Genomic DNA, 14,084 nt, shown 5'->3' on the forward strand with positions numbered 1-14,084 from the left:
AACCTGATCAGAGTAAAATGTAAAAGAGATGTCCCCTCCCTACCCAAAAGCCTATGTGAAGTATTCACTGGGATATGAGTGCCTAGATTACGCCCCTCTGCTCTGCCCATGAAGATGTACAGTGAATGTACAGTGCCTGCTAGGTGGAAGAGAGCTCTCACTTCCAGGTTATCACATATTCTCAGGGCACAGGGGTAAAAGAAGGGGTACTTGCAATTTTTCCTGATGGAGCTGCTCATTTTATACAGAATGATTAAAAATTAATTGGCCAGAAGGTGAGCATAACTCTCCAGCTACTAATTAAGATGCTCATTTGGGCAAGGGGACACTTGTATTTCAGTTCTGCCTCCCATTAATACTTGAACAGTAGCAGAGCTGAGACAGGAAAGCAGGTTGATTTTCCCCTTTTCTCCCCTCTCACTCAAGTTTTCCAGCCACTGGAGTTACGGTCCTTCTCTTCAGCACAAGGAACATGCAGCTACACAACACAGTGTCAAACAGCTGCAACAAAAGGACATAGAAAGCCTGAGGTTGTGTCACCCCAATGCCTGCTGATAGTGCATTCACCTGTGCAACTGAATATATGGGCAGGAGAAAGTGTTAGCCTGCTCTTGCTACTTTGGGGGATCCATGAACAATGCAGGGAGGAGCAAAAATCCTGATGCAAGATAAGTACTTCCCTAGAGTCTAGAGGAATTGGAATTTTTCTAGGAATCGTTCTCCTCGCCCCTGCTCAACTCAGCCCTCGCTAACAAACATGGGATGTGAGGGCGAGAAATAAGGAACAGGAGTTGTAATGCTGTGCTGACAGATCTCTTGAGCCCAAGAAAAGCAGCACTGGGATGAGCACAACGCCTACAGCAAGGGTCTGAGGCTCGCGTGCAGCAGGACCTCTGGACTAAGGGCCTCTGGAGAAAGGAGGCTTAGTGCAGAAGCTCAGTGTATCTTGGCTTGACGGTTGCCTTATGGTCCTCCTTAGACATCAAGAAAGATATTGCTTTCCTTTCTTTGGGTATTTAACACTAAATTGCCTGTGAAAATGGAAAGATACTCTGAAAATTTTGCCTGTGCTCTTTGTAACCTTATTTTCAAATGCAATTCATATTCATAGGCGCAAATGACTTCCGGGCACCTTTGATTCCTTGATTACACAGAAGAGATGAAAGACAAGGGATTCCTGTAGATAATGAGAATTCTTAGCTGTCTCCTCTATTGCATAACTAGCTATCACCCCACAAGCCCTGGCAATGGGGCAATGAGCAGGCAGAACCAGTGTGGCGAGAGCTCTAGTGTCCGTCAGCAGATCTACAGCTCATGCAAGAAGATGGTGTACAAAACAGTTAGTTTAATTCAGCCCTGTATTAAGAAACTGTATTGGAGCTGAATCTAACCCTTGCAAATTAGACTGGTAAGGTCACTTCATTTAACTGCCCTGCCAATGGGGGATTATTCTGCATTCATGTTTCCTATTGCTTTGTCTAGCCTAGTTTCAAATGCAGAGAGCTATTTCTACCTATTATGTAAATAATGAACTTTATGTCATGTATCATAGAAGATTAATTAAGTCTTTCCTCCATTTCAAATTATCGAAGTGTACTAGGTATGATGTAGTGACTTAGAGTGCTGTAAAAGAAAGATTTGGAAACACTGGTATAGATCTGCACATCATCACCCTTCATACAAATACGTGCTTCATGACTTCAAAACTCTCTGGAGAAAATAGAATTTGTCCAAATTAGACTTGCTCTGCAAGCAATATTTGTACTGATGCTTTTGAAATACATTTGTGTCATTCTAAGCTTTGTGTACATGCAAGTGAAGAAACACAGAATTTGTGGTGAATGGGGTACATAAACCTCTTTTGGGGGCATAGTTTACCACAGGTGCCAAAATCTTTAATATCCATCTTACAAATCTTGAATGTGTAAATGTCACGAAACTACAAATAATAGTGACTAACATAGAGGTGATTCCCACTTATCTCTATAATGAATTTCAGTGCTTTCATTAAAGTGCTTTGTTCCATAGAAGCAGGGCTTCTCTCCCAGACTCACTGTTTTACTAACACGCTTTGGAACAAGAAACCAGACAGCCCATTTACAGATGGATTAGTCACAAATCTGACAATAAATGTGGACTGCAACACGACGAATGAGGTTTCAAACTAATAACACATCTGTATAGTGACAGCTATAAATTACCAATAGGAGACCCCCGGCACTGCTCATCACCGTCGTGAGGAGTGCTATGGTGCCATTTGTGCCTCCCTAACTGGGAGTCCCCATTCTCCTGGCCTCCCCTACTTCTCCTAGCGCACATCAGAGCTGCAGAAGAACGCCTCTAAGTAAAGACAGTCTGCTCGCCTAACTCAGCCGCCTTGCCACCTGCCGCGCAGAGGTGCCGTGGGAGTTGCCAAACCCACTTTGCCCAGCTCGTGGATCTCCCTGAGTTGGGATCATCCAGTTACGCTGGCACTCGGGCTGCTTCGTGTGGACGATGCCATGTCAGGCTGGGGGAGTACTAGGGCAACGGTGCTTGGGACTCTTCCCAGCCCTGCGCGACTTCTTGGGCCCGGTGACCTGCTGCTGGCAACGAGGTGCCTTACTGAGGCGAGGCTGTAGGAGCGGATCAAACAAGAGCGTTTTCAGGTATTTCCCCACCCTCCACCTAATTAAAACTTCTAGCGGAAAAACTGGGGAGCAATTGATTTTCTTTTCCTTTTTGGAAACAACCATTTCCATGACACATTTTAAGTAAGTCTCTGTGTTGGGTTTTCTGCTTTCATAAACTAAAAATATTTGGGGTCTCCTTCCAAAACCAGGATATTCTGAACCATGCACAAAAGTTTGCTTAGAAAACAGACTTGTCTGCAAAAGGGGAGGAATAAAGAGAATAAAGAGAACAGGAAAGCTGATAACGAAGACTGAAGCAGAGGTACATCTGCCCTGACTTGTATGCCCTGGCAGCTGACAGGACTGCATAAGCAATGATTTAACACACATTCTTATAAACACCATGTACTTAAAGGCTTTAGAAAGATTTCAGAATTGTCACAGAAAATTACAAACAGCTGTGTTAAATTCCCTATCACAGCTCCAAATACTTTTATTTGCTAGTATAAAATACTTACCACTGACCACTTCTTAACTACTTTATCTCTTTTTTAAAACAATTGACTTTATGAAAAATTGGAATGTTACCAAGAGAAGGAATGAGAAATTTTACCTGGTAAGGATAACACCTGCTAACAAAAATAGAAACCTATATTTAGGTTCTGTTACTTCATGCCTGGTTAATCTGGAGAGCATGTCCGGGAGAGCAACTGGTGTTAACCAGTCTGATAGCATGATGCCCGCAGCAATACAAACTTGTTAATCTTAAGTTTAAAATAGATCTTGCGCAGTAATTCAAGTTAACTATGTCTGATCCGAATAGTTTTATCTTAGACTGTTTATTTCATTTTGTCTCCTCTCTTTCAATCCTGGGAAGAGTTGACCCTAATTTGATATAATATCCTGATGATGATGTAGTCTGAATTACATTGTAGGGGTAGGGAATTTTTCCAGCTTCTACATACTAATACTTTGATCTCAGTGAGGTTAAATGGGCCATCAGCCATCTAAAGCTGAAGACATTTTGGACTCAGTTATGTGTATGTTTTTATGGTCTTTGCAGTTTAAATCATAAATTAGTTATGGCCCAGATCAAAAATTGGTTTATTCCACTTCTGTAGGTTAGGAAAAAGTTCACACACTCACAGCTTCCAGCTACAGTCCACACCATAAAAGACTACTAAACCTGATGATGATGATCTTTTCTGCCTGCAGGATAAAGCCTTCATGAAGCGATAGTGAATATCTGCAGCTTCCATTGCTTTAATAGGATTTGTGTGTACTTAGGGCTTTGGAAAGTCATACTGCGTGTTCATAGATGCCTAGATGTAGACTTAGGAGCCTGATATAAATCTCTAAATTTGAGTGTATCTGCCAATCTGACAAAACAAATGCTGTTATTTTGCCAGACTTATTTGCTCTTAGGTGAAAGAAATTTTTCATTTGAAAAATGGAGCTGCAAAGTGCTACAGTTTAACTTGGTTTTAGCATTTGTTAACAACTTTGGTTCAAAGCACAGAAAATTACACTGGGCATTCATTTATCTTACATTATTAATAAACTTTTTGTACCTCAAGAGACCTTCAAAGATTTTTTTTATCATAACATCAGGACTCAGAAACCCAACTCTCTTCCTCTCTGAGAAGTTTCAAACACCAAAATAAATTAGGTTTTTAGCTTGTTGGAATTCATGCAAAAAATGTAGCTCATCTTGAAATCTTGAAGCAGACATAAGATATTTCTTTATTATATAAACATGTTTGGACCCTTTTCTTCTTTAAATAAACTTTTTAAAAATTAAGCTTCACAGATTTTAGAGAGGATTTTTTGTGACATACGATAGCCTCTCAGGCAGAAACCCTACTTACCACGATGGAAGGAAGTGAACATTATTTGGTCCTTCCAGCCTGAACATTATTTGGTCCTTCCAGCCTCTACCACCAGTAGCCAAGCCTACTCCTCCCCAGCACTGGATGCAGATGACCATATTAATAGGTATGCGCTGCCTCTTGCGCGTAAGCAGCAACAAGCAGACCAGTCTGAATGCATCGGCTGCCTCCTAAAAGGATGTTTTTCATTGTCCACATACACATAATATGCATACTTTGTGGCCATTTAACAGGGGAAGGACAAACAACTTCCCAGGAACTATGGGCCTATGTACATTACAACGATATTAATTAACAAGAAAAGCCCTTTCTTGAGATTTAAGACCTTCATAAGATATCCGATACTGTCAGACTGAAGCGGCTCTCTCCTACCCTCTACACTCAGGGTGAGTGCAATCAGCCCATTTGAACTCAGATTTCCTGCTACCCTGGGGTCCCCTCCGGTGGGATCTGCTGGGCCACACCTTCCACGTCCCGAGCCCAGGTACCTTTCGATTGTGAGCCTGTAGAAGCATGCTGTGTGCTTGCGCCACATTGGCTTTTAAATATGTGGAGAGAAGAGATCATGAATCATCCTTACCGGTGATCTCCCCTCAAAGAAGTTATTAGCATTAAGAAAGCTTCCGCCAACTTTGTCACCCACAGAATCCAGCCTGCCCACTATGCCATCCTGTGAAATCAAAGCCTCCTCCCACTTTCTTGAATTGTGTCTGCTTTGTATGTTAACTTCAGGAGCACATGACCTTGAAGATTTATGGGTAGCAAAAGGGAAGAATGAGAGTCCTGTATAAGAAACCAGAAAAGTTTTTTGTGCTTCTGCTTCTACATCAAAATGTCATTATAAGCCAGACATACACAAGCACACTGCTGCTCTGAGTTAGTCATGCTCTGGCATCCAGGGAACAAATGTGGTTTGTAATATTTAATAATGCCTTGTTGAGTTACCTGAAACACTAATTACGATGATTAATCCAGCTCTATAAATTTGTCTTCTCAATTGAAAATATATTATACAGTGAAAAAGATTGCTATAAGGCTCTAGAAAAGTATCTGGAAAGATTGGCTGAAATTAACAAATTTTTCCCAAAGGTAAAGGCTCTAAGTATGCCAAAATTTTCAGTGCCCATACAAAACATTCCTGATTTATTCCACTGATCTATACCCTGGGGGTAGGGAGGAAGAGTCAGTCTAAAAGACTTGTACTCCTAAAATAAACAGAATAGTAAAATTTTGAATGGACGAACAGAATGAGACTGCTCTAAAATTTGTGTGGCACCCATAAGGGAAATGTTAGGGCAGAGGACCATCAGCTCCATAGGACAACTGCAGGACGTGAATGGAGCTGTGCTCGTCTCAATGGCAGCACAATAATTTAATTCCTGTCCTCTCTGTCCTTCAGTCTGCAGAATTATTTTAAGAATAATTACTGGAGTTACTTTAAGAATAGTTACTTCAAGCTATGCCAGATTGGGAGTAGCTAGTCTCCTCATATATGGTTGGAGGAAGTCACCCACATGCTGGTGGAGGAAGAACATTGATCTCTTCTCAGGCCTCCTTCAGGTCTATCGTGGGCTCTGTCAGACTGCATAGTGGTGCTGGTGTTAAGTTCATACATTTTGCAATTTCTCAGTTGGTTTCTACAATTCTTTGTAGCTTTGTGGGTGATTTTTGTCTGCACATTCTGGCTGTGGGTTTGCATTTTGTGTTTCAGGCTGTTTTGAGGGAATAGCCTTTATGTGCCTGTTACATTTTCCATGCTCTTTTCATGATAAAGAGCCAAGTTCTTTCTTACCCTCTTCCAGGTTGCGGGGAGAGTAGGGATGTGATGAGAAACAGAAGGACAGTCATATCAAAATAATAATCCTGCAAATGAGTACCTGATGCAGCTTGCAAGACATTACTGGAAAATTGTTGTGGACTTTGACTATTACTCTCATTCACAGTGAATCTTGGATAGGTTCATTTCAGACAAGCTGGCATCTAGGAACCCACACAGGCGGGTTAATATGTGGGACTTCCATACTCCAGATGAAGAGCCCTTTTGTAGCTAATTGTGGATGTTAAGGAAAGCCTATCAAAAATCCTGCTTGTGGGACTGTGGGAGACAGCAGGCTTTCCTGGAGTATCCTTATGTTTCTCTCACAAAGAGCCAAGGAACTAGAAACATGGACCTAAACCATGTACTTTTGTAAACAACATGTACTTTTACATTCCATTGCTTTGCTTAAGTTATACTTGTTTAAATACAGGCTGAACTTACCCTGAATTGCATCGCTTCCACCTCAACAGACTGGTAGCCTCACTTATTCTTGTTCCTTGTCCTAAAATGAGGTATGGGGAGAAAACAAACCCTACAAAAATCTTTTCTTGAAGATATCAAACACTCTCTCTTTCTGACGAGAAGTTGGTTGGACTGTGCAGCTCTTGAATTTCTGCTGGCTCCTACAACACTGATATCACAAGAGGGACTGTGAGAATAACCTGCAGTCCAGGTATACCTCAATAAAGAAGTAACAAAGATCTCTCTGTGAGTTTGGAAAGAGGGTTCTGAGGCTAAAGTTGTAAACTGATAACAAGTTGGACACGCTGAACTGTTGTGTTGTGAAAGCCTTATGTTTGGCTTCTGTTTGCTTTAACTTGCTAACATTTTCCATTCTCTAGGTGTTGTAAATGTCATTTCTTTCCACAATCACATGAGGTTAGGCCCTGATCTTTGCTCGGAAACGGGTCCAGCTCTTATATCAAACCTCCTCCTCATATATTTACTGCAAACCTTGGACAGTTTTGATAAGTGTTTATGTTATGAATTGTTGGAAGGAAGGCTTCTAATCTTGGACTCTTTAGTAGGCAGGTAGAAGGGATTGAATTTTCAAACAAAAAAAATAGAAATGCTTTTTAATGTATCACTTACAAGCTTTCAAGAAGCCACTATGCTTATCAAATGCTGAAATCATTTCCAGGAGATACTTAGGAGTAGCTGTCAGTTCTCTTCAAAAGTGATACGCCTTGGAGAATTAATAAAGAGATTCCTTGCTAAATTTCTTTTTTCTGATCTTGAACTCCTCTACAGAGTAAATTATTTACACTTTTAAAGAACATTAAACATTTTTTCTAGATCAGAGAGATGAAAAATACTGTTACTCAGCCTGTCTTCACAAAGCAATGTTCTATTTCTTGATAAAATCACACATTTTTTTTAATCTCTGGGAAAGAAGGAAAATATGAAAAGCAAGAAACAAAAGCAAGAAAACAAAAAAAAGAACAAAAAATAAGAATACATCAATCTATGTAAAAAGGGCTTATATCATTTGGAAGATAAATAGCATATAGAAGAATTATTCTCCCTTTGAGATGCAAGTTTACCAGCCATTGATCTTCCTTGAAAGCCAAGCACGGCACTATGGCTGAAATACACTTATTGGGATTTTGCACAGCAAAAAATAGAGTTAAATACCTGATTCTGTAAACTTCTAGTTACAATGATCGCCGATCACAGCTTTCTATCAATATCAAGAACTCACATTGCTCTGTAGCAGTATGAGGTGACTGAGATCTTTATTATAGCTGCACTTACGTCATTTCTGCTGAGCTAGTTTTGAGTTCAGCAGAGTTGAAAGATGAACCTGTTCACCTTATAATATTGTTTGCTTTAGTTATTGTTTTTCCATATTACTGTCTGAGACTCTCATCATGTAATTTTATTGCTTTGAAGTTGCCTGGGTTGACCTGTGATTGTAATAAAAGAATTTGGAAAGAGATAACACAAGTTTTTCCACTATTTACAAAAGGTTGAGGCTACGTATTATACACATCTATTCTCCATAGCTTCACTAGAATGAATTCTTTATCAAGCAGCAGGTATGTTTTGGCAGATCCTTAAGCATACAGACTGTAGAAGATAGGACTATGCTGTGAGTATAAATCAGAAAAATCTCCAGTTTAATATTTTTTCTGAAAAACCTTACACTTCTTATTTATAAATTAATAATATGCCTTTATTGTGACTAACCATTCTAGGAGAGAGTTTGTCTCTTTCTTGATTCATACTCTTCTTAAAGAACATTTAATTTAGTTAAGGTAGTGTATAGAGAGGAGAAGGAAGCATTTTACTCCCACTCTGTTCATGGGGAAATTTGACCCCACATAGTATTTGGTCTAGATCCCACTGCATCTAACACATACCTGCACTGCACCCCAAGCTTTTTCGGTACACAGTCAGCTATTCCTCCTAGTACAATAATGTCTGATGGATGAGTTTGGACTGTAGAGCAAGTGTGCTACAGGGTATGCCCCTCAGTCCTGGTCCCCCGCTCACCCGGCCTGCAGTACCTGTGGGCGTACTCTGCAGTTTCCTTTCAGCTGTCAGCTCAAGTTTCTTTCCCAAAAAAATCAGTGCTTGGGAAGTGAGGGCTGTGGGAACTGGCACCAGTGATGCCCACACAGCTCTCTTTCCACTGTGGAGCTAATGCTCAACCAAAGCATGCATAAATGGCCTGTAAGCTGGAAGCAGTCTGGATTCTCCAAAATAGAGAAAGGAAAGTGCCCAAAATACTTAGAGAGAGATTAAAATCCTCCTAAAAGACATTCAGTCATCCTAAATCAGGCTCCTGGAATTTCCTGGTAAGATATCTCACAAGATGGACCCCTGAAAGTTTCAGTAACCAACCACCAAGACTATTACCAGCACTAACTCAGCAGTTATACTATTTCCTTGACTATTAAAATGAGTGTTGCATTTGCTTGGAATTACATGCAAATACACACTATCGGAATAGTAAAAATGTAATAATAAAAACTCAATCAGGCATATAGCAAATAAAGTCATTCTAGATCCTACTGAAACCCACTGGAAATCAAGAGACAAGCAAAGTGATAAACACTGAATCAGACTCTCAGAGAAAGCAGGCAGATCCCATGAGCTATAGCCCACTTCCACTAAATCCACAATGCAAAGAGAGCTTAAGCCAAGCGCTGTAGATATCCTACTAACTGGTGACTTTGGCTGTAACTGTACAGGGCCTCACACCGTGCTGAAGTAAAAGCACTGCGAGATCATGGCAGAGGGAAGATGGAAGCTGCTTTCTCCTGGCGTTAGAATGGTCATTACTGAGACTCTGCAAAGTCTTATAAATAGGCAGATATTCGCCTACAAAATACAAGAAAAAACACATTTTTTTTACATTGTCTTGTAAGAGATGAGGCTAGATACATGAATGTCATTTGCTACTTGGTTTCACTTTCATTTTGAAGGATTTTTTTTTAATTTCTATGTTGTTCTATAGTATTGTATTACCATTTCCTGGTGGCACTTATATGTCAGCCTTTTGCGCACTTGTAGCCCTAATATGGTTCTAAATTCCTTTGAACTAGGAATCCATTCTCCTGCATCAAGGGCCACAGGCTCCTGTGCTCCCCCCTCTTTGGGAACTGCTTAGGCAGAAGGTGGTGCCAGGACAGGTCCACAGGGTCTGTGCTGGACTTTTCAGGCCGTCCTCAAAGGAGGTGAGCTACTGTCTTGAGTAAGAGATGCTCTGATGGCTCCAGGGATTTGGTAGGACAAGAAGACATGGCAAAGCATATATTGTGCACTCCTTGGACCATCTAATTCTGAGCAACCTGTTATCGGGCATTACCTTGTCATCAGCATACTGTTCCTTGGAAAGCTACAGCTGGAACTGTAGGAATACAAGATAGATGAGAAAGGGATGGATTGGGCTCTCAATTCATCTGTCATAAGGTGGAGGGTTGGGAGGCATTAACGTAATATGAATTTACAAATGGATCACTATTTTGCAGTTTATAAAAAATTGATTAAAATACATTTCTCGTCCTTAAAATTATTTCAGACAATTCTGTCTAATGCATGAAATACATATTTCTCTATAACACTGTCATTGAAAAACAGTGAGGCTCATGTAAATCACTATTCACCTAATATATTTGCTGTGTAAACAGTGGTTTATCATAAAGACTGTAAGTCAAGGACAATTAAAGATAGAATATGCACTTAATGTTGCATTTTCTTTTTCATTTTTGAAGCAAACAAATACTAAATGAAATGCAGATGAACAAAAGTAAGCAATAAATTATTCTGTAGTATTATCAAAACCTACCATCTGGAACCTGTAAATATTTTGCAAACAGCTTGTCTGTGGCCAGCCATACTTGCCGGCAGTTTTGCACATCTAGAGCTCAATGCCACTTGGCAAATTCCGCCAAAGCCCAAACTAGGGACTGTTTTGTTTTTTCTATCTAGTTTGTGCGTCAGGCATAAGTTTGGGGTTAACTGGGTCTGAATACCTGGATCAAGTAGTTGATTGAAAAAGGGTCTTCCCAAGGTTTTGGTTTCCCAGGATCATTTTATAAACCACCAACTTCTGCCCTGCCATCCGGTCTGTTTATCTTTGTCACCATTAAGACTGACATTAGCAGGACTCTATACAAATACAGGTGTTTATCCTTGTGCAGGATTAGTATCATCAATATCCATTTTCTCTTATTAAAGACTGTATATATTGGCTTTAAAACATTAAATAGCTATGTAGTGAGGCTCCAGATGAAGGGTGAGTCTGTTTTGTGTATTGACTCAAGAGATACTGAAGCTTAAAAAATTGGTTAAAGCCTCATCCACCTTTTAGTTATGATGTTTCTCAGATATATGTTTTAGTGAAAGAGTATAAGAGAGATTCTCTCTATATCATAGAATCATGTCAAGATTATAACAAAATCTAGGGATTTTTTTCAAAATACTTATTATGTAATGGTCCTCCATAGGGAGGCAGGACTGTAGTGAGCAGTAGTAGATCAGAATTAGAATTTCATTCTAGCTCTTTCGAGCATGACTGTGCTGCTAACCATCACTAAGTGTCTGATGGTAATGAAGCTCTTGGTAGAGGAAGACCAGCCACACCTCAAAGCCACCTTTCAGAAGGTCTATTTGGCCTTTCAGAAGAAATGTGACACAATAGTCCCTGCCTTTGATTTATCTTTTGATGGTGGAGTGAGAAAAACTGAGTAAACCACTGCTGCTGTCGCTGTGGAGTATTTGTGTTCCTCTCACAAGACATTTTTGTTTACAAGTTCTTACATCGGGATCTCTTTTGTACTCTCTGATCATCAAAACTCAAGTTTGGGGTGCTTCACATCATGCTAAAAGCTTTTTTTCTTTTTTACTTCAAGCATACTTTCTGGCTGAGAATTACTGATCTTGGTATTTCTTGCTTTTTTGGCATACATTTAGGTTGGATTGCTATTCTAAATAGTATATTTGATTTCCACAAGTCTTGAGAAACTCTTGGGATATTACATCTAGATGCTGTTCAGACTGTGAAGGCAGAAGCTTAGTAGTTAAAATTAGGACATCTTAGAAAACTCATTATTGATGAAAAACATTTGAAGACCACTAATAAACAACAAATGTATTCAAAGAAAATCATAATCACTTACATTCTGAGTCAGGTTCCCAGGTGAGTTCAGTGTAGCTTTTCTGACTTCTGCCAGATGTGGATCTGGTTTGTTTCTGTAAGGAGAACCAACTAGCCATAGTAAAATGAATGATGAGGCTTATGCTCATTAATCACTGTGTATATATGCATATTAACATAAATATAATTTCTAAAAATATAAAGAATTTTTCCTTGCATAAAACCATTTAGAGTCAGTGGGAAAATTTGCATGGACTTCGTTGAGTTATGGATCACATCCTGTATCTATCTGCATTTTTAGATCTTTTCCAATGCTTTCTCTCTTTTAATAGAAATTAATAGCTTCTTGGAATTGAAATGACCAGTTTCCTATTTAGTTTTGCATAAGAAACAGAGTCCAATGGGATTAAATATGAATGGTGGCTTGGTAATTCATTAATCATGAAAATATGGTGTGCAGTTAGTTATATAAATGATTATTTTTGCATGGAAATATCCGCTACTTAAGGTGCAGCAGCAAGAACACATAAACCCATTCACCTCAACATACTGTTTCACAAGGAATGTATAAAGACACGTAAATGATCTGTGCACAATACTAACTCTGTAAATGTTACCATAACAAGAGGTCAGCACGTCCAACTATCATTCTTGCACATAATTATACATGTTCCTAGTGGGGAAAAAGCATATTTTGAAAGTTCCTATGATATTTTTTCCAAATCCTCCTGGCCACATATGACCTATGTAAAATATTTTATTCTGAGAACTTTTAAAATGCAAACATTAAAGCTCCTTTTCATTTAAAAGTCTCAGCAGTGAGATGAGTAAGTTCAGGCTGGTCCCAAACACTACTGAATTCTGTCTCGTTCAGAGAGAAACTTCTGGGTCAGGGATAAGTAAGAAGCACAAGATTCAATGTGCCATTTGAAAATGGTATACAGCAAGGAGCAAATCAACATAAGTTGCAAGTCAGAGGACTGTTGAGAGGGGTTCAGTACTCAATTTCCATTTGTGCATGCTGCTGGAAGCTGAAATTCTGCACTGCACTGAGAAATTCAATATCCTTGGCAAGTATAAGAAGTTGCCTCACTGGCACAGTCTTCTTCTATATAAAAAATGATGAAAATGTCAGCTCCACCTTTGTCTCCTTCCAGTGTCCTCTCGTCACTAGCACCCCATTGTCTTTTCCGAGTACAAAGGATAGTTCCCAGCACGATTCATCGTATTTCTCCTCGTCAAGGCCAGGCCCTTGCCATGTACTTGCTCTGGGTACAGAAAGCCTCTGTTCTTTTGTCATCATTGTTGCTGTATCAATATGCATTTGTTTTAGATTTTTATTTTCAAGACAAGGTGTTGGCAGACTGCAGAAAGTTCAGGATATGGCTACTACTGAAGTCTACTACTCTGAGCAAGCCATACCAGGAAAACAGTCCCTAGGTGGGAAATTGACCTAACCATTTTTTTTATGGTAAAATAAAAGGCCTGATTGCAAGGAAATATTTTAAATTATTTCAATCATTTTGCAAGTGCATAATGACATTTATGTCTGTAAAGTTATTGTGGACATTTTGCACTAATACTTACAAATATTTTGAACTGAAGAAACTAATGATCAGATTCTTGTGTCTTTCATCCTAGCTGCTGTTTTGTTCATCAGCTCACAAAACACAGACAACACAGTCCGTCTCTTGAAAAACTTACAGGCAAACAGCAGCAACAAAATGAGTGAAAGCTGCACATAACAGGTGGAGAAACAGGAGAATGGAAAGGTGGAGGGAATCAAGTATAAGGTCTCATGATTACTTAATCGCTATGCCCACATCTTGTTCCATAATGCATACAAGATTTCAGCCACTCTGTCTACTGAAATCCCTCTCAGCTCATGTCAGTCTTTAACTAGGCATCCACCTCTCATCCTGCTGGTTTAGCCATCCTCCTTGGCATTTTGCTGTCTCGCGTTCCACATTACCCCATTGCTTTCTTTCCTCACACTATACGACAGTCTTAGCATATTGTTGTCCTACATGTTGCTCATGTCAATCACTTACACATGGAGATTCCCAGGTTTGCCAGCTGTTCTCATCCCCCATCCTTACTATACTGCCTACTGAATTTGGCAATGTCCTGTAAGCTGATCACTCATCAGCTTTGACATC

The sequence above is a fragment of the Rhea pennata genome, chromosome 2, assembly GCF_028389875.1.
Source record: "Rhea pennata isolate bPtePen1 chromosome 2, bPtePen1.pri, whole genome shotgun sequence".
Taxonomy (NCBI): Eukaryota; Metazoa; Chordata; class Aves; order Rheiformes; family Rheidae; genus Rhea; species Rhea pennata.